The sequence below is a fragment of the Heterodontus francisci genome, chromosome 14 (assembly GCF_036365525.1).
Source record: "Heterodontus francisci isolate sHetFra1 chromosome 14, sHetFra1.hap1, whole genome shotgun sequence".
Taxonomy (NCBI): Eukaryota; Metazoa; Chordata; class Chondrichthyes; order Heterodontiformes; family Heterodontidae; genus Heterodontus; species Heterodontus francisci.
The window spans coordinates 50,877,018-50,897,134 of NC_090384.1; positions in this window are offsets into that span (position 1 = coordinate 50,877,018).

The window sequence follows — 20,117 nt, forward strand, 5'->3', positions numbered from 1 at the left end:
TAACCTCCGATGTTAACACAAATCCTTACATGATAATCACATTGAGATGTGATTAACTTTGATGGGACCCATAGAAAATTATAACAGCAACTAACATCCTCCACCTTAAACAATCACTATCTCCACCAACACTGCACCAGGGCTTTAGTGTGTACCATCTACAAATGCACTGCAGCAACACGCCAAGGCCGCAATGTGTATTATCTACAAGATACACAGCAGCAACTTGCCAAGGCTTCCTAGACAGCATCTCTCAAACTCATGATTTTTACTACCCAGAAAGGCAACAGCAGTAGACACATGGGAACACTGCCACCTACATGTTTTTCTCCAAGTCACATACCAACCTGATCTGGAAATATATCACTGTTTCTTCATCAATATTCTGGAACTCACTATCGAACAGCATTGTGGGAGTATCTTCACAACAAGGACTGCAGTTCAAGAAGGTGGCTCACCATCACTTTCTTAAAGGCAATGAGGAATTGTCAGTGACACCCACATCCCATGAAAGAATTTCAGAAAAAAGCCTGCAATTCTCCACTGCTATTTGTGCCTGAATCCTACAACAGTAATATTGCACCTCCCTCCCTCCAACCCCTCCGGAGCTGGTCTTCCTACTGCCACAAGAGATCCCTTTGATTGAGTTCAACAGGATGAATATCGGGTGAGTTCCAGAATGGGTGGGCAATCTGCTCTGTCAGACTGCCACCCAAGCTGTGAAGACAAAAATTGCCCAACCTGTGCCTTGGATCAAAATGTACCTCACCGTTATCCTGTGCTCACTGTGCTGAGCACTTGTCCCCAAGTTAACACAAGGTTAGGGAAGTAGGTTTCACTTTTAAAAAGAAAAAGGACTTGCCTCTCATGACCTCGGATGTCCTAAAGTGATAAAGCAGTAAAGTATATTTGAAGTGTAGTCACTGACGTAATGTCGGAAATTTAGATGAACTTCAGATGCTGAATCAAAACATATGCCTAATGCACTGATGGAAATTGAGATGAGGCAGCTGGAGTGTTGAGACAACTCACAGCAAGAGCCAGGGCAGCCAGGAAAACCACTTAGTTAGTGTAAAAAATGTTCCCTGAATTGGATAAAAGCAATGCACAGATGGCATAAAGTGCTGCTTTCTGTTTTTTGTGTCATTTATATGGATTGCTAAAATGACAGGGGTTGAATAACTAAATAATCTGCCTACATTTGAAAGGTTGCACTAATGGTGACCCAGACAGATAAGCCTGAATTTCCTTATTGGAATGAATTATAACCGGGAAACAGTGGTAGAGATCGGAAGTCCAAAATCTTGTCAGACTAAATATTGTAATTTTTTTTTTTATGAACACATCTGCCCATTTAATCAGTAACACTTCAGGGCCCCATTTTCAGTTTGGTGGATATTAATTTTCTTTGTCTGGTCTGGGCTGAAGAAACAAGAAAAACATACAATATTCCAATCCATTCCATTCGAACTTACCAGCATCAGTAAATTAAACTATCCAAAGACAAGCAACTAGAAATGATTTGATTTGCTAGTTTTATAACCAAGTATGAATCAGTCGACTTCTTTAAAGAAGGAGGAAATATAATTGTCAGGTAGTCTTTGGCCTCCTTGTGTCGAGACACAATGGGTAAGCGCCTGGAGGTGGTCAGTGGTTTGTGGAGCAGCGCCTGGAGTGGCGAAAAAGGCCAATTCTAGAGTGACAGACTCTTCCACAGGTGCTGCAGATAAAATTTGTTGTCGGGGCTGTTACACAGTTGGCTCTCCCCTTGCGCTTCTGTCTTTTTTCCTGCCAACTGCTAAGTCTCTTCGACTCACCACACTTTAGCCCCGCCTTTATGGCTGTCCACCAGCTCTGGCAATCGCTGGCAACTGACTCCCACAACTTGTGATCAATGTCACATGACTTCATTTCGCGTTTGCAGACGTCTTTAAAGCGGAGACATGGATGGCCAGTGGGTCTGATACAGTGACGAGCCCACTGTACAATGAGTCCTTGGGGATCCTGCCATCATCCAAGTGGCTCACATGGCCAAGCCATCTCAAGCACCGCTGGCTCAGTAGGGTGTATATGCTGGAGATGTTGGCCGCCTCGAGGACTTCTGTGTTGGAGATACGGTCCTGCCACCTGATGCCAAGGATTCTACGGAGGCAACGAAAATGGAATGTATTGAGACATTGCTCTTGGCTGACATACGTTGTCCAGGCCTCGCTGCCATAGAGCAAGGTACTGAGGACACAGGCTTGATACACTCGGACTTTTGTGTTCCGTGTCAGTGCGCCATTTTCCCACACTCTCTTGGCCAGACTGGACATAGCAGTGGAAGCCTTTCCCATGCGCTTGTTGATTTCTGCATGGTGAGACAGGTTACTGGTGATAGTTGAGCCTAGATAGGTGAACTCTTGAACCACTTCCAGAGCATAGTCACTGATATTGATGGATGGAGCATTTCTGACGTCCTGTCCCAAAATGTTCATTTTCTTGAGGCTGATGGGTAGGCCAAATTCCTTGCAGGCAGCCGCAATCCTGTCAATCCTGCAGACACTCTTCAGTGTGGGATGTTAATGCAGCATCGTCAGCAAAGGGGAGTTCCCTGATGAGGACTTTCCGTACTTTGGTCTTCACTCTAAGCCGGGTAAGGTTGAAAAACCTGCCATCTGATCTTGTGTGGAGGAAAATTCCTTCTTCTGAAGACTTGAACGCATGTGACAGCAGCAGGGAGAAGAAGATCCCAAACAGTGCAGGTGTGAGAACACAGCCCTGTTTCACGCCACTCAGGATAGGAAAGGGGTCTGATGAGGCACCGCTATGCTGAATTGTGCCTTTCATATTGTCATGGAATGAGGTGATGATACTTAGTAGCTTTTGTGGACATCCGATCTTTGCGAGTAGTCTGAAGAGACCACGTCTGCTGACGAGGTCAAAGACTTTGGTGAGATCAATGAAAGCAACGTAGAGGGGCACCTGTTGTTTGCGGCATTTCTCCTTTGGCTGGCGAAGGGAGAACAGCATGTCAATGGTGGATCTCTCTGCTCGAAAGCCACACTATGCCTCAGGGTAGACACGCTCAGCCAGCTTCTGGAGCCTGTTTAAAGCGAATCGAGGGAAGACTTTCCCCACTATGCTGAGCAGGGAGATTCCACGGTGGTTGTTGCAGTCACCGCGGTCACCCTTGTTCTTATAGAGGATGATGATATTGGCATCGCGCATGTCCTGTGGTAGTGGACAGTAGAAAGTGATCAATCTCATTGTTAGGTTTATTCCATTCAAAAAGAAAACTGGCATTATCCCTAGAAAACAGACATTGTCCCCAAAAAATTGCAGGAAAATATTTATATTTTAGACATATTTTAAACAACTATAACTTATATATATGTCCACCAAAGCTACTAAGTATCATCACCTCATTCCATGACAATATGAAAGGCACAATTCAACATGGTGGCTCCTCATCAGAGCCCTTTCCTATCCTGAGTGGTGTGAAACAGGGCTGTGTTCTCGCACCCACACTTTTTGGGATTTTCTTCTCCCTGCTGCTTTCACATGCGTTCAAATCCTCTGAAGAAGGAATTTTCCTCCACACAAGATCAGGGGGCAGGTTGTTCAACCTTGCCCGTCTAAGAGCGAAGTCCAAAGTACGGAAAGTCCTCATCAGAGAACTCCTCTTTGCTGACGATGCTGCTTTAACATCTCACACTGAAGAATGCCTGCAGAGTCTCATCGACAGGTTTGCGTCTGCCTGCAATGAATTTGGCCTAACCATCAGCCTCAAGAAAACGAACATCATGGGGCAGGATGTCAGAAATGCTCCATCCATCAATATTGGCGACCACGCTCTGGAAGTGGTTCAAGAGTTCACCTACCTAGGCTCAACTATCACCAGTAACCTGTCTCTAGATGCAGAAATCAACAAGCGCATGGGTAAGGCTTCCACTGCTATGTCCAGACTGGCCAAGAGAGTGTGGGAAAATGGCGCACTGACACGGAACACAAAAGTCCGAGTGTACCAGGCCTGTGTCCTCAGTACCTTGCTCTACGGCAGCGAGGCCTGGACAACGTATGCCAGCCAAGAGCGACGTCTCAATTCATTCCATCTTCGCTGCCTTCGGAGAATACTTGGCATCAGGTGGCAGGACTATATCTCCAACACAGAAGTCCTTGAAGCGGCCAACACCCCCAGCTTATACACACTACTGAGTCAGCGGCGCTTGAGATGGCTTGGCCATGTGAGCCGCATGGAAGATGGCAGGATCCCCAAAGACACATTGTACAGCGAGCTCGCCACTGGTATCAGACCCACCGGCCGTCCATGTCTCCGTTATAAAGACGTCTGCAAACGCAACATGAAATCGTGTGACATTGATCACAAGTCGTGGGAGTCAGTTGCCAGCATTCGCCAGAGCTGGCAGGCAGCCATAAAGACAGGGCTAAATTGTGGCGAGTCGAAGAGACTTAGTAGTTGGCAGGAAAAAAGACAGAGGCGCAAGGGGAGAGCCAACTGTGCAACAGCCCCAACAAACAAATTTCTCTGCAGCACCTGTGGAAGAGCCTGTCACTCCAGAATTGGCCTTTATAGCCACTCCAGGCGCTGCTTCACAAACCACTGACCACCTCCAGGCGCGTATCCATTGTCTCTCGAGATAAGGAGGCCCAAAAGAAGAAGAAAAGAAAGATAACTAGATAATCTCCCATGGAATGGCACATGGCGAGCCAAGAACACATGTAAACTTCAGGTGAAATAGGGTTAAAGGACAGGGAATAATTGCTTCTGGGCACATGGTCCCCATTTTAAAGTTACATGCTGAGAATTTTCTTGATGGGTAATTGTAACTTTGATGGAAAATCAATGTAAACACTGGATACACACATAAACCTTGTCACTGCCAATCTTCCACCAAAGTTATTGTGCCCAATCAGGAAAATTCTGTCCTTATTAGAATGTGGTCTACCACTGGCGCTAATGCAGTTGGCCTGCACAAGCAGTGGACAGTAAAGCCATCATAAGTTGTACGAATGAAACATTCACCCCAGACACCCGCAAGAGGATGCTTGGCTGAGTTTTGTGGACAGGAGGATTTTTAAATGATTACACACTAAAACAGGACAGCAAAGGCCTGGCGCAAGATCCAGATTACTGGTTGTTGCAGCACCCACACTGGTTCAATTTCTTCGACAGGCAAGCATACCTGCGACCTGCCTGTGTCTTAATATGAAGATCAGGTTTCAGCCAGTATCTGTTTACTGTTTCCCACACTATTAAACAAAAGCAAGCTTTAATAATGTCCAGATACTGAGTGGGGATTTTTGAATGATCGACATCTCTGTGTATACATGATTTTAGAAAATGTAAAAGTGCTTTTTTGGTTTGATACTAGGAAGAACAGGGAGTTTGTTACCACGTCGGCAAGTACCGGGGATTGAACTGCCCAAACTAGCCGATGCGCTTAATATGTTTTAAATGCCGCCATTGTAATTGACGCCTATTAGTCTAGTCACTGGATATAGGCAACTGCAAATGATAAATGTGGACAGTGTAAGGGTTGGGACCTGTATCTCAATTATATAAATTCCACTGTCTACATTTGAAATGGAAACTTCCCGTGTTAATTTGGCATGCTGCAATGATGCCCTCCTGCTAGTGATGGTGCTGCAGGGTCTCTACCCAGGCAGGGTGTAATTACAGTGTCACACGTTTGCATAGGGTGTTTCCATTACAAACCAGGACCTGGAAATTTGTAATGGACAAAGATATTTGCACTGTGTGCAGCCATAAGATTTTTAATATGTTATAAATGTGTGGTTATTGTTTAAAAATTCCTCTTATAATTACATCTGTCAACATTTTAAAAATATTGGGTTGACAACAAAGGAACTAAATGTACTTGTTGGAGTTTATCCCTCAATCATCATCACAAAAAAAGATTATCTGGTCATCATCACATTGCTGTTTGTGGGAGCTTGCTGTGCACAAATTGGCTGCCATGTTTCCTACATTACGACAATGACTACACTTCAACAATACTTCATTGGCTGAGACGTCCGGGTGGTTGTGAAAAGCACTATATAAATGCAGGTCTTTCTTTCTTTAATTATGGGGGAGGGTAGGAAGGGAGGGAAATATATTTTTTCCTTTGCAGTGTTGCATTGGCTTCGTTGTTAGCACTTGTGCCTTTGAGGCAGTAGGTTTATAGGTTTGAGCCCCAGTTCAGAATTTGTTGCATAATCTAAGCTGGCACTGGATGATCAGGCATTAAATAAAACCTGGCATCTGGTAAATAAAAGGGAATGTTCCAGGTCCCTGGCTTTCTGTTAAATAAAACAGAATGTTCCTGGCCAATGACAGTCTGGTAAATAAAAGGGAATTTTCCTGTTCCTTGGTATCTGTAGTATTAGTGTATGTTCCTACTGAGCTACAGAGGACATTTTCACAGTTGCCTTCATGGGGTAAAGGCAGGGGCGGGGATGGGAGGGGGTCCAACTGCACTTCTGAATTCATTCAAGCACTCATTCATTCAGAACTATGTGTGTGGGAACATTGTAACTGTGCATCCTGTCATATACAATCTTCTCTATCCTAGTGGCTTCGTAATTCAGACATTTAGAAGTTCCTGGGTTAGAGGAGGTGTGTGTGATCCCTGACAGTCAGGTGACGCATCCTGTTGGCCTATTTCAGTCTTGCTAATACTTGACCCCTTTAGTCACTCACTGTAGAGAAGAGTAGGAAATATTTGGGTCAATGTACCTCAGCCCTCTTGTAAATGATTCATATATCTTGATTCACATTTAGAGAGTCAACCACAGACTGGGAAAGTTTGACGTCAGTGACTTTGACTAACACAGCAGTTAGCAATATGTTCAGAGCTGAACTCTCTGTCCGTTTCCATGACAATTCACTGTTTAGTTTTACAAGGACATTGCATTAATTTACACATCAAGGTTTCAAGTACAAGTGCAAATTATGTATTTTTCTTTTTGTTTGCAGCAGTAATGCAGACAGCGGGGTCCTTGGAAGGTGAGTAACAGAAAGCAAACATTGAAGTGATTCAAACTATGCTGCCCTCATAAATATGCTATTTGAATAAACCTCTCAAAAAGCCACTAGGGTTCATCAACTTGAATGAACAGATCCATTTTTCCATATTAATTTCTTTTCAAACAGCTTTATGCACTTCTGTATTTCTAAAAGGCATTCTTCTGACTTAATTTGTTTTATTCATTCATGGGATGTGGCCATCATTGGCAAGGCCAGCACTTATTGCCCATCCCTGATTGCTCTTGAGAAGGTGGTGGTGAGCTGCCTTCCTGAACCACTGCAGTCCATAGGTATATCTACAATGCTGTTAAGTAGGGAGATCCAGGATTATGACACAGCAACGATGAAAAGAGCAGTGATATATTTCCAAGTCATGGTGGTGTGTTTGATGAAAGGTCATCAACCTAAAATGTTAACTCTGTTTCTGTCTCCACAGATGCTGCCAGACCTGATGATTATTCCCGTATTTTCTGTTTTATGCCTGTTGCCCTTGTTCTTTTAGGCGGTAGAGATTGCAACAAAATTCATTTATTTAAGACCTTTAATGCTATAAAATGTTCCAAAGTGCTGCACAGGATCAAACAAAATTTAACATCAAGCCACGTAAAGAAACATCATTACAGGTGACTGAAAGCTTGTTCAAAGAAGTAGGTTTCAAGGAACGTCTCCAAGGAGGTGGAGGATTGGAAAGGTTTACGGAGGGAATTCCTTAACTTAGGGTCTAGGCAACTGAAGGCATGGTCACCAATAGTAAGGCAGTGAACATAGGGATGTAGAAGCAGCCAGAATCACACACCATTACATACTGACTGGGGAGGGGTTTAGTTTGTGGGTAGATGGGATTGTGCTTATATTTTCTGGAATTTAGAAAAATGAAAGGCGACTTCATTGAAATATACAAGATTTTAAAGGGGCTGGATAGGATAGAAGCTGAGAGATTGTTTCTGCTGGTTGGGGCATCTAAAACACAGGGGCACAGTCTCAAGATAAGGGCTATCATTTAGGACTGAGATGAGGAGAAATTATTTCACTCAAAGGGTTGTGAATCTTTGGAATTCTGTACCCCAGAGGGTTGTGGATGCTCCATCATTTAATACATTTAAGGCTGGTATAGATAGATCTTTGGTCTATCAGGGAATCAAGGGATATGGTGAGCTGGCAGGAAAGTGGAGTTGAAGCTTAAGATCAGCCATGATTGTATTGAATGGTGGAGCAGGCTTAATGGGCCTTATGGTCTACTCCTGCGCCTATTTCTTGTGTTCTTGTGCTGGGTGTGAGAACGTGTTGCAGATGTTGTAGAGATACTCCTGTTTTCTATGTTTGTAGTGTTTTGAAATTGCATTGTACGTATTGTTCACTTGAGGCTACGAAGCACAAATGAGCCAGCAGAGGGAGCTGAAAGAGAAAGTGAAAGTAAAACAGAATAAAGAAGATTCCATTATGTTCAACAGCATGCTGCCTTTGTCTCAATTTCTGCCTTGCATTTCATACTAAGCTCGGTTAAACCTCACAGATGTGCTAATTCAATTTGAGTTTTTAACTTTTCCATTCAGTGTTTTATTTTCCCTAAATTCTCTCCTCCACTCTTTGTTAATGCTTTATCCTATTAAAGGCTGCTGAGCCATGCAATATCCTCTTCCCCAGTGATGCCACCCACTTCACATAGCCCAGAGAATTCCTGGGCTCTAACAAAGGGTCCGGGGACACATAAAGTACTTGCCAAGCATATGGCATCCATAGAAATGAGGGGGAAAGGGTCAAATCCTGTCTCATTTTCTTGTTGGACCACTAGGTGAGCTTTTAGAAGAAATGGTCCTTAAGCCCGGCTTATACTGCAGGGTTTGGGAGGGACAGGCAGTAAGAATAAGGACATAGAAAAATTTAAGTGAAACCTTTTTTTACATAGAAATATAGAAAATAGTAGCAGGAGGCCATTTGGCCCTTTGAGCCTGCTCCGCCATTCACTATGATCATGGCTGATCATCCAACTCAGTAACCTGTTCCCGCTTTCGCCCCATACCCTTTGATCCCTTTAGACCCAAGAGCTATATCTAACTCCTTCTCGAAAACATACAATGTTTTGGCCTCAAATGCTTTCTGTGGTAGCGAATTCCACAGGCTCAGCACTCTCTGGGTGAAGAAATTTCTCCTCATCTCAGTCCTAAAAGGTTTACCCCGTATCCTGAGATTATGACCCCTGGTTCTGGACTCCCCCACCATCGGGATCCTTCCTGCATCTACCCTGTCAAGTCCAATTAGGTAAATTCTTGCTGTTGGAAGCCTTCTAGATACAGTTTTTGGCAACAAAAGGACAATCTTGACAACGCCGGCCATTTCTGACATTGGATTTCCATCCCCAGTTCCAGGCACAAAACCCTGCCAGGGGCAGATCTGAACTGTGAGAACTATACTACACTATTGTTGGGATCAGGTCATATAAGGTGGAGCACATTTCAGATGCATTGTCCCTCACTAGCGCCCAAGAGGAGAGGTGGAGGGAGTGGACGTGTGGGTATGGAAAGAGGCTGGAAAATCAAGATTATATAGTTACCATGTTGCCAGAATATCTGAGAAATTTGAGTCTTATTTATCTATCCCCCTGTATTATGGATAATATGTCGTCCCAAATCATTCCATTAGGGATGGAGCGCTACAGTAGTACTTCGCTGTACTTCGACGCCTGGGACAGAGACTCAAATTCAGGCTAGACTCATGGGTTGGTTGTAAACCTCCTAATGAAATTAATTCAGACAGTCTCAACCCAAGTTCAAAGAAGCATAAGCCTGTAACCTCCTCTAATTTGGCACAGAATGGCAGTCTCATCTCAGAGACCTCACAAAGACAACTAGAGTTGCAATTAGAAAAAATAAGTATTGCGGTGCAGTAGTGAGCGCTATTGTTAGAATAAAGTTATTTGACTTGGCACGAAGCAGAAAAAGCTTTCCTCTGCATCTGACCTGTGCTATATATAATTCAGTAGTACTCTGTAGTGAAAGTTTCCATTTCCCAGCACTGATGTCTTTCATCTTAAAGTGCAAAAAATATTCACCCAAAACTATAAATTAAAGATAATTCATAAAATTCTAGGAGTAACAATACATATAAAGTTGCAAGTCTTGAAATTCCATGGGGTTCGCCTAATTGCTGCTGTATCTTTGATGGAAGATCAGTGGAATCCCTCGAGAAATAAATGGCTGTTTTTAGCTATTTTTCCATGTGTTCTGCTGATTCTCCCGTCAGTGAACTTCTGTAAAAGTTCCAAGCAACAGAATGTTAAGCAATATAGTGTAGCGAAGTCTTAAGTGGGCAATGAATCAGCTTAGTTCCTTTGTTGGCACTCTTGCCTCTGAATCAGAAGATGCCCATTCAAGCCCTATTTCTGAATTTGAACATTGTTTCTGAGAATATAGGAATCGTTAGATGAAAAAAGAGAACGATCCATTTAGTTTGCTTTCTAGCAAGAAATTACACAAGAAAAAAACTAGCAGTGGAGAGATTTGGAAACCATGAATGAGAAATTGGGATCAGTTGCACCCGTTTTTGTGTGCTATGAGTGCCCTTTGAGCTCTAAAATAGCACCTGCAGTGTGGACACACACTTTTGGGATGAATCGTGCTAGACAGCATATTGATAAGGGCATTAGCAAGTGTGCAGTGAATGGCTGCTGGAGGTATACAGAACAGGCAGAACATGACGTCAATCAGTGTACAATGGAGTTTTGATGTAAGTGATGCCATTTTGGAGCTCAATGCTCCAACTAATGCCCTGTCTTTACCTTGCCTAGCTGAACACACATTCAGCAGCAGGAAGAAACCATCTGAGGGTGCCATGGATTGTATGCACATCGCTTTGCGGCTGCCACATGCCCTCTACCGGAACTGAAATGGATTCCACTTCCTCAACATCGAGCTGAGTGTGGCCATATACAGTAAATCTTGCAGGTCAGCGCCTGGTATCCTGGCAACAGTCATGTTGCATTCATTCTGCGGTAGTCCACTGTGCCAGCTGCATTTGAGCTACCATTGAAAACCAATGGGTGGCTACTCAGTGGCAAGGGCTATTCGCTGCCCACATGGCTGATGACTCCGGTGCACAACGCATATTTATGTGCACAGCATGCATATAATGAAAACAAAGCTCTCACACGAAAGGGAATACAGCAAACCATTGGCATGCTGAAACAATGCTTCCGCTGCCTGGACCACTCCGCAGGAGCCCAGCAGTAATCATTGGAGCACGTGTCGAGATTCATGGTGGTCTGCTGCGTGCTGCACAACCTCGCCATCAGGAGGGGACAGCTCTTGCCACCAGCTATACAGCGAGCAGCTGTGGAGCAGGTTAATGAGGAGGAAGGAGAAGAAGAGGAGGAAGAGGAAGGCCAGAGGTAATCTAGATATCCCTTTTCTGCCCAGACTGTCCACGAAGGACTCGGCTGAGTGTATTACCCGTAACCCTAATTCCCCATTCACCATAAGTCCTACAGCCACTGTCACTCACCATCACAGTGTCCACTTGGCCACAATCCAAAAATGAAAGCCACCACAGAATAACCATTCCAAACCAAATTTATAAATGAAATTATGCCTATTGCATATAAAATCAATAATCACCCTAGTGCATTCCTTTTGTGGCCGCCTTCTGTGTGCAGGAGCAGGCAACACAAAGTTGTGCCTTTGCCTGTCCCTACACTCGTACGCAGTTCTACCCCAATAACTGTAGTATGGCTGGCGGAAGGCTGCTGATTTTCAGTGGGGGAGCCTGCAGATAGCCTTGGAGGACGACCTTGAGTAGCTCTGGACCTAGAAGGCCCGGCTTCAGACTGTACCATCTCAGCAAGAGTGGTAGCAGTTTGGGCTGGCTGGCTGACACGCACTAGAAAGGACGCTGGTGAAGTGGCAGGGATGGGAGGATGAATGCTGCTCCGGGCCACTCATGCCCAGTGTCTCACAGGGCTAGATTTAATGGGCTCCCTTGAGATGGGCTAGGAGGCCGGTGGGGTGGGGGGGGTGGAGGGGAGGGGGCGCCCATAGAATTGCGCTGAGAGATGGGGGGGGTGGGGGTGCGGAGGATCTTCCCATCACAACATGATTAAGTCGGCCAAAGACAGCCTTCCCGCCCAGAGGCCAATTAAGACCCTCAGGTAGCCTATTATCAGCTACTGAATGGCCTTTTCCCGCTGCCGCTGGAATTAAACCAGCGGCTGGGGGGTGGGGGCCTCCCCCACATGGGGAGGCCGCCCAGTGAAGCGAGGCAACTGCCCTGCGGCCTTGGTAGAGGGGCTGTGTGGCCTGCTTCATGAGCAATCTGTGGCCCATGGAGGACCCCCGCCAGCAAACACCACACCTCCCTTAACAACCCCCTGCATTCATCACCCACCCTCCTTCTTATTGTCCTGCCACTGCTCGACCAGGTTCCACTTATTGACTATCTGAACGGAGAAATCCATAAGGGCAAGGTTGTGGTGTGAGAGAGGTGGGGTGAGGGTGGGGGTTGCTGGTTGGGCAAGTAAGAGTTGCATGCTTACATCAGCTGCAGTTTGTAAATCAGAAGAGATTGTGGGTTGAGAGGGAGCTGGGATAGGAGACGGAAGATTAGGTACGAGGATACCATCATCTTCAATGGTTTCAGCCCCACTGCTGGCCATGGCCTCAGCAATGGGCAGCCCAATAATGGCCAGCACTGTCCCCTTCATTGGGGTTAGGTCATGCAGGTGTGGCTGACCCACTCCAGTTAGGTCCTGCTACCTCTGTTTGTGTGCCACCTTGTCCTCTAAGAGAGAGCAAAGTGTATCAGTGAGTGTGATGCAATCTGTTTGAGTGATTTGGCTGTCATGGTCGAATAGCAGGTACTGTGTGTAACACGTGAGATTTGGGTGTGAGGCTTGCAGCAGTGCTCAGTGTGTGAGGGTGCAATGAAGCATATGAATGCCATGAGTCATGATTGCTAGAGATTGTTAGTAGGTGAATGATGGGGGTGTGCTGCATTGTGCAGCGCTTGAGGCTATTGATGCAGTTGTTAGGATATGGCATTTAAAAATACATTCACTAACCTTCACCACTAGTGTGGGGTTATTGAACTTCATGCGGCACAGCATCCAGGTTCTTGGCTTGAATCCTGGCATTAATCTCCATGGCTATCTGCTCCCAATGCCTTCTGAGTATCAGTCTGGAGGGCCGCCTGGCCCCCCACATATACAGGACACCTCTCCTTTCTACCTCCTTGCCAAGGCCTCTAGTGCAGACCCTGAAAATGTTGGAGTCTGTTCTCTTCCATGTTATGCCATTCTTTAATGTTTCCCAGGTTAGAGCCACTTCTTGAATGACTGCCAGCACCAGTGCAGCACCCTTTTAAGAGGAGCAGGCTGGTTTTAAACAGTGCAGGCTAGCTTTAAGTGCTGCTAGCCACTCACAATATTGTCCTCCTGCTGATGCATCCAGCCAATTAACAGCACAGCTTGCGCAGGTTGGATGCTGAAATGATTGAAATGAGCAGGCAGCACAAAGTTGCTTTGCTGTCTGCATTACAAACATTGAGATCCCAGCGCCCATTTTTGAGTGCTATCGAATTTAGCTCCCCCAGTAAGTCCCAAGTCACATTTTTCCTCCCAATCATTCTATATCAACAACATGTCACGAAAGAGGTGCATTGTCAGAAACATTCTACTTTGGATGAGACTTTGAACCAATCTTCCATCTGACTGGTCTGTTGGTTCAGGTGGATGTTTAAGACACCATTATTTGAAGAGCAGGGAAGTATCCTGGTGGCTCGGCCAATATTCTTCCCATAACCAATATTTTTCTCTCAATTAACACTACTAGAAAGAGATGAGTTGGTAATTCCTCTGGTTGCTGTTTGTGAGATCCTGTTAATCGTAAAAATTGTTTTAATGTGTTTGCCTATATCAGAACAGTTACTGCCTTTCAGAGTAATTCATTGCACATGCAGCACTGAGAAATAAGAAGGTGTCATGTAAATGCAAGTCTTTCTTTTTCCATCTACTTCTGTTACTGATTCAGCAATTCCACTAATAAGCTATCAGTTGGAACAAGGACTTTTTTCAAAGACCAACAATACAAACATATTAATAGGTCATATAAATGTTTATGTAACCTGTTGACACAGAAACAATAATTCACCTGAGCAAAGAGGAACTTCAAAGAAGGAGCATAAATACTTTGGTAAATAAAAGCAAAATACTGCAAATGCTGGAAATCTGGAAGAAAAACAGAAAGTGCTGGAAATACTCAGCAGGTCAGGCAGCATCCGTGGAGAGAGAAGCTGAGTTAACGTTTCAGGTCTATGATCTTTCATCAGCAAAATCCTTTGTTAAAATAGTAACATGCTTAGCCAATTGAATCCTGTGAGCACTCTCCAGTGAGTTACTGATTTGAAGGCCTAGAAATTGGTCTGTGCCCATCCTTTCAGGGTGCTTAAGCCTCCAATATGTCAGGCAGAAAGAGTTAATTTTATATATTGCATTATCTGTGGAAGAGCCTGTCACTCCAGAATTGGCCTTTATAGCCACTCCAGGCGCTGCTTCACAAACCACTGACCACCTCCAGGCGCGTATCCATTGTCTCTCGAGATAAGGAGGCCCAAAAGAATTATCTGTATTAGATAGGGGAATAATAGATAGGGCCACTCTGCAGGTAACCAGAGTGCATGTGAGAACTATTGAAAACATTGAATAACTTATGGAAATTAGAATCCTGAGAATTATCAAACAATATTTGACACCAAGGCAATTAAAGGAACATTGGGATTGGTGACCAAACGTTTGGTCAAAGAGGTAGATTTTAAGGAGTGCCTTAAAGAAGAAGAGAGAGATGGAGAGGCCCTAGGGAGGGTATTCCAAAGTTTAAGACCTAGATCACTGAAGGCATAGTTACCAATCATGGAGCGAAGAAAGTGGGGGATGCATATTAAGCCAGAGTTAGATGAACACAGAGCTCTCGAAGGACTCTAGGGCTGGAGGGGGTGACAGAGATAGGGAGGTGCAAGGCCATGGAGGTATTTGAACAAAACGGTGACGCTCTTAAGATTGAGGTATTGCTGGGCTGGGAGCCTATGTAGGTCGGCAAACAAAGTGATGATGGGTGAATGGGTGTTGGTGTGAGATATGAGAGCTCCTGTGCTATCAGGTCCAAAGAACATCCATGTGGAAAATAATTAACCAATGTTGATAATTTAACATCTAGGGATGGATAGAGATGTTGGTGTTCCGTTTGATTAGTTTTGGGAAAGGGTGGAAATCAGGGAGAAACTTTGCAGAACTGTTTCTCAGGAAACTAAATGAAAAAAATATTTTTTTCCTCCTTTTTGCCGCCAATTTTCTCCCTTGAAGGCAGTTTCCTTGTTAGTCTACCGTGTAGGACAGGGGTTGGCAACCTCTGGCTCTGGAGCCACACACGACTCATTAAGGGCTTGTGCGGCTCCAGATTTTGATCGATCATTTTAAAACTGTTTAAAAATATTTTACAAAAACGGGAATTGGATGCAAAAATAAAAGATGTTTACATTTATGACACTAAAGTAAATATTGGTGAGTGATCTCAGTAAACTTGAAGGGGTTGATGGTAATTTCATGGCTTGTTTCTTTTTTTAACACATTTATTAACATTGTACTTGTGAGAAAGTATCAATTAACTTTTTTTTTTAATGTTTAAAACGTTGCTGATAATCAAATGTCCTCTTTCATTGATATTAATATATGTATGTTTATGAGCGTCAGTAAAAGGGTGTTGCATAAAAGTCCATAAATGTGTCTGTCTTTTTTTGTTATTATTATTGGCATTTGAGTAACAGCATTGTGGCTCTTAAGATATTGCATTTTGACTAAATTTTAAAAATGGCACTTCCTGTTATTAAGGTTGCTGACCCCTGGTGTAGGACATCAAAATAATTCTCATTTGATGTCCACAGGCATGCCTTTTCCAAGTGGATTACAGAGCAGAGATTACAGTGATTAAGAGCAGAAATTTTGATTAATTTTCTTTTTCCTAACTCAGGGGCGTTGAGATCAATTGTAACACCTTTACAATTGCCCTGGATGTTTTTGCAAACTGAAGTTCATCCTTGATTTGTATGGGTTGCCTCTTCGTATTCACTGCCTTAACCAGCTGAGCCACTGAGGAACCCTAAAACATGCCCAATCTGCTTTGTATATGTCACAGCAGAAGCAACACTAAGAGTGATGCAGATCTTCCATGGGAGCCAACTTGGCCGGCTATTCCAGGAACATAGCTCCCTGAAGACTCTTGTCTCTGAACCTGGAGACAACTGGAGTTTCCGCCAGGTGCAATCAGCAAAATACACTGAGAATGTGCTGAACACTGTGTTGGGTTTACCAAGGAAACGATTTTTCCCGCAAACTCATGAGTGCAAGCCCAAACTGAAAATCTCCCATGAATCAGCGCAATCAAGCAGTGCAATCAATTGCAATCAGGGCATCCCTAGCATCACAAAGGGGAACAAGATTGCCAGAAAATGAGCCATTCTTCAACTTTTTAAACTAATTGATCTGCAGCAGAGCAGGACCGATCAAACGGCTGATTTGATGCTTTTGATCTTGCTTTTTAATTATTGCATTAGAGCAGGACACACCTGTGCTGCTCTAATCGACTGCTGGTCACAGGTCTTATGTACAAAGGTTAGAGCAATTGACTGAATTTAAACATATTTAAACTGAATTTGAAGTAAATTAGAGTAATTGCTGCAGCATCAGGATAAACAGACCAAGATCAGGCTTCAATTGACTGCTGGTCACTGCAGATACAGGAGATTAATGCTGGCTTCATGTGACCATGGGTATGTGTGCACCCTAGTTTCTGGGCATGATATGATGAACACCTTCGAAGGGGTGCAATCGACAGGAACTTGCCATTCCAACCTGGGGCGTGACTAGTTTTGTGGGCATGGGCTGCTTTAGGTGAATGGGCTTCTGAACTAGTGTTAAACATTGTGGATAAGCCAGAATAAAGTAATTATTGGCACAAATCACATGCTTAAAATTCCGCAATCCTGAGTGCTATTACATTCGATTCTACTCAGATTAAGCTGATGTCTGGGCGGAAATCATATGGAACTCTAGGCTAACTTTAAAAATAGGGGAATCAGAAAAAAGAAAGATAAAAAAAAAACTTAGATTAGAAGCATCTGCAGTCAGGGTCACTGCCCCTGCGCACTAATCCATAATCAGTGTTAGAAAGTGCACATGTGTGTAGAACAGGGTTGTCCAAACCTTTCGCATGGGGGGCCACATTAGAATTTTTGTTTTACATAGGGAGCTGGTGAGATATTTTTGGTAAGATAAAGGCATTAAATATTTATATTAATATTAATCAAAACAACAACGAATATTAATTTTTATGAAGAAGCTTTGATGAGAAGATAAATTTATTGAATTACTTTCTCGTCACTATGTTGGACACTGATTTAATGAGATACCTGGCATTTCTTTGCTTGCACAAGTAGACAATGTTTGCCTGCACACTTGGTGTAGTGATGTGGAGTATTCTGGATAGGTGTCCATCTATCAGGAGTAATCTTGATCACTCTCTCTCTCTCTCTCTCTCTGTCTCTGTCTCTCTCTCTCCCTGAACCCCCCTCCCCCATGTCCCCCTCTCTGTGCCCCCCTCTCTGTGTGGTTCTCCCCTCTCTGTATTGTCCCCACTCTCTGTGTGCCCCCTCTCTCTGTTCTCCCCTCTCTCTGTCCCTCCGCTCTCTCTGTCTCCCCTCTCTCTCTGCCGCACCACTTTCTCTCTGTCCCCCTTCTCTCTCTGTTCCCCTTCCTTCTTTCTCTGTCCCCACCTCACTCTCTCCCTGACGCCTCTCTCTCTGTCCCCTCTCTCTGTTGCCCTCTCTCTCTGCCCCCCTCTCTCTGTTGCACTCTCTCTCTGTCCCCAGCCTCTGTCTCTCTCCCTCTGTCTGTCTATCTCTCTCTCTGTCAGTTGCAGAGAGTGGGAACACTCAGCAGAGCAGCGTTGTGTTTGGTCAGTTTTTTTTTTAAATCGCGCTGTCAGTTTCATAGCAGACAGGTTTAGGAATAGCAGTTTCTGAACTTTGGACAGATTCGGGGTTTTGTGGCAGGTTCCGATTTTTTTTTAAAGTCTGCTAGAAAACCCAAATCTGTCCGAAGTTCAGAAACTGCTGTTCCTGCACCTGTCTGCTGTGAAACTGACAGCGAGATTTTTTTTAAAGCCGATCCGGAAGAAAAAATGAATAGGAAATTTCTCATCTCTGAAATACATTCGCGAGCCAGATGGAAACCTTTAGTGGGCCTGATCCTGGCCTGTGGGCCTTATGTTGGGCAACCCTCATGTACAGGATGCTTGAGGACAGGATTGGACTTTACTGTGCTGCCCCTCTTGCTTTCCTCTAGGCTACTTAACAGAGGTTCTAGGGGATTGTTCATAATTGTGGGATCACACACGGGCAAGAATCAACATCTTCAGGAGAGGAGAAACTTTTGGATAATATGTAAAAGTGCATTGGGAAAAATATAAAAATGCTGTCAAAAAATATAAAAACACCGTATAGGCATAAAAAACCCTTTTTGACAGTCCATCTTGTTTTTGAAAAATAAGCATTTGTGCTATCAAAGTAAAATGACACATGATTATTCTCAATCTGCGCAAACAGATTTGTGACACATTTTGAGGCCATTGGTTAATGGGTAATTAATGGTACAGCTATACAATCAAAGAATGCAAGGTCACCTTAGCCTCATGAATTGAACAGCACCTGCATAAAAAGCTTACAGCAGTGTAACAAAAGCAGATGGAGCTTAGATTGGATCCAAAACTTGTCAAAATCTAGTTTCTATTTGCCACAATAAATCCCATTGCTTGAACTTTTATTTCTGAATTTCCACTGTCACAGACTCAGATTTGTTTCTTACACTTATTAATTAAGGCAGATAGCACTTTGAGCCAGGAATGGAAGTGGGGGCGGAAAACAAAATAGCAAGGGGTGCCATTCCTGACATATTCTGGGCCCCCTGCCATTTTGTCTGGGGCGGGTAAGGCCGAGGATGCTCCCCCCAGGCCAACTGAGGCCCTTAAATGGCCAATTAATGGATACTTAAAGGCCTCTTCCCACCTCCACAGCAATTTCGTGGAGGACGGAGGGGCCCGTCACCGTGTGCAGATGCTACCAGATGAGACCTAGCAGCCTTCTAGTGAGTCAGGGTTGGCTCCCTCCTTTGGGGGCAATCCATGGCCCCAGAAGCCCACACTGGCAGCATTGGCCACCTCCTTGGGAAGACCCCCTCACCCTCACCAACCCTCCTCCTCTCACCCCTCACCGGGGCCTGCCTCGACCCCACGCACCTGTCCTGGGGTCTCCAACATTTTTGGTACTGCAGGCCTCCTGCAGTACCAGCAGTGGCCGCCACTCCCAGTGGTGTTTCCGGTATTGCAGAGCTGCTGGCCCTCTGATTGACCAGTAGCCCAGGGGGTGGGAGTTCATCCCTTAAAGGGATAGCATCTCTGATGGCAGGCAATTGCCTGCCAGCTGTTAAGTTGCAACTGCGGTTCGACGGCATGCCGAGGCAGGTTATACCCCCACCTTCCAGCCCACCGCTGAGACCCCCATCATTGGAATAGGATCCAGCCCTGGGTGTAGAGAAAATAATGCCATCAACTTTACTTAGTTGTGTTAGTTGTGGTTCCACTGAGTCAGAAGGTTGAGGATTCAAGTTCCATTCCAGAGACGGGCTTATAATCTTGACTGACGTTCCAGTGCAGTACAGAGGGATTGTCTGCATTGTCAGAGGTGCTGTCTTGCAACTGAGATGTTAAACCAAGTCCCTGTCTACTCTCTCAGGTGGATGTAAAGATGTTATTAATTACAGAAGGGCAGGGAAGTTTTCCCAGCATGTTGACCAGCATTTATCCCTCAACCGACATCACTAAAACAGAACTCATCATTATCACATTCTGTTTATGGGATCGTGCTGTGTGAAAATTGCTTTCCTACATTACAACAATTGTTCATTAGCTGTAACTTCTTTGGGATGTCCGGAGGTTGTGAATGTTGCTATGTAAATTCAATCTTTCTTAAATTTTTAATATATTAAAAGCCT